This window comes from Dipodomys merriami, unplaced genomic scaffold, assembly GCF_024711535.1.
Source record: "Dipodomys merriami isolate MVZ:Mamm:240054 unplaced genomic scaffold, mDipMer1.0.p SCAF_1185, whole genome shotgun sequence".
Taxonomy (NCBI): domain Eukaryota; kingdom Metazoa; phylum Chordata; class Mammalia; order Rodentia; family Heteromyidae; genus Dipodomys; species Dipodomys merriami.
The window spans coordinates 126,142-128,354 of record NW_027202477.1 but is presented as its reverse complement, the minus strand read 5'-3'; positions in this window follow the sequence as shown (position 1 = coordinate 128,354).

Genomic DNA, 2,213 nt, shown 5'->3' with positions numbered 1-2,213 from the left:
TGAAACTATTAGTAATATAAATTTGATGACCAAAATGTATAAGGCTATCACTGAAAAGGATATCCTTAGGAATAACATTAAAATATGATACTTATTTTTTGACAGAGCAATACAATTCAGAAATTATGTAGGAAATCATTAAGCTATTATATTTAGTGCTTCCAAAAGTGTTTTGTTGGCTTTGAATACTTACCAACACAATAAAAAACAAAAATAAAAATAATACCAAAATTTCTGCTTGTGGTTCTCTTTTTTTCAAATATCACATTTCAGATAGATGTTACCCAAAACTCAAGAGAGACTTGTGTAAGTTAGTGAATATAATATTGTATTTGAAGATCAGGTAAAACAATATCACTGAAATTGTGGTTGTGTTACACTTAAAAACTTTATATCTGGATGCCTTTCTCAGGCTTCGAAGGTACTTAGGTACTTAGAAGACCAGATTCTGAGACTCGCAGTTGGAAGACATTTTAATTAGAAAAGTCCATGAAACTCTTCTTCAATTAGCAAGGAACAAGCCAGAAGTGGAGGTTTGGCTCAAGAGGTACAATGCCAACTATGGGGAAGTTAGAAACTGAGCAAGAGCATAGTACTGGCACAAAAATAAATAAAATAACAATATTCTCATGAAAGTGTTCAAACCTATTACTAAAAACATGACTGAAAAAGTTGTAAGTTTACAAACTTCCTGAGAATATAGCTGATACCCAACAACTCCATACAACAAAACTTTCAGTTACTGCAACATCCATTCCTGTGCAAGACCCCATCTACATGGCATTTTTCAACTGAGCCTATAAAAGGCCAGGGAGAATCACATTCTGCCTAGTTGGGTTCTGGCTGTTCTCCGAAGTATGTCATTTCAATAATACCACTGTAAAACAAAGCCATGAATGTAAGAAAAATCAGACTCTGGGCATTAGAACAAATTGGAAATTCTAAATAAAATCTTCAACAGGATCTACATTTATAACAAACTTCCACTTGTTCACAAAATGCATTCACATACATAACACATTTCCATAATGTGTGTGTGTGTGTGTGTGTGTATGTGTGTGTGTGTGTGTGTGTGTGTGTGTGTGTTTGTGTATACCTATTTCAGTTTGTCTATGTGCTGGTTAAATGAAAGAGTTTCTCAGACTTGTATGGCTTAGCTGGCTTTGAACATTGATCCTCACATCTTAGCTTCCTGATTAGGATTACAGGCATGAGCAAATAGCCTTGGCACACACATGCTTTCCAACTAATCTCTTTGCTATAACCAGAATCGTGAAAGATGATAGGAGGTTTATCTTCCAGTACTGCTACCCTGTGCCCTCTTTTCTGCCACCACCCAGCACACTCCATCCACACTCTATCTTCTCCCCTGAGTGAGCATCTCCAGTCTTTGAAGTGATTATGGGAACAGGTTTGCAACAGTGTATAATCGAGAGACTCACCTGGCCTCTCTGCATGGGGATGAGGAATTGGATGAGGGATCAGTAGTCATGCATACTTTGGCTCTTCCCATACAATATCTGCTAAAAGACCCAGACTTACAGGAAACAGCCCCAATCTTCATATTTGATAGCTATGATACCAGGAAAACTTGGAGGTGTTTCAATGCTCTGCTCGTTTTCAGGGGTGGCTTTCTAGACATGGCCCAGGAATCCCTTGAATCCTCTGTGCTGCCAGCACTAGAGGTGTGGAGCTGACTGGACACCTTAGGATGGGAGTGGAAGCGGTAGCCATGGGGAGGTTAGTCTGATGGAGGTGGGGCATACTATGATCTCTGATCCTTCCTGCAGAGGGAACAACAGCCAGAATCCCTCTGCCTGCCTGGATACTTCTTCATAGATATATACTGCAAGAAAACACATATTTTTTCCTTGTTTCCATTGTTATGCATGGAAAATCTGGCTCTGAGAGTCCAGCCACTATAGAGGAGTAAGGGTGGCAACCATCCCACCTAGACAATTGCCATCTACTGAGGGTGACCTGGTGAGCATTAGCAGATGCCCAGACTGTGAAGTCACCTTGAGAAAAAGAAAAACTGTTACTGCAACTAAGCACTTTCCTCCTCCCTCCCCTTCCTTCCCTTCCCTTCCATATTTTGAAACTTTGCTTCTTTCTTTCCTTCATTTCCTACTATCCTTCTTTTCACTTTTTTGTGTGGTCCCCAGTAGTGAGATTAGAATTCAGGGCTCCACACCCATTCCTGGTGGTATTCT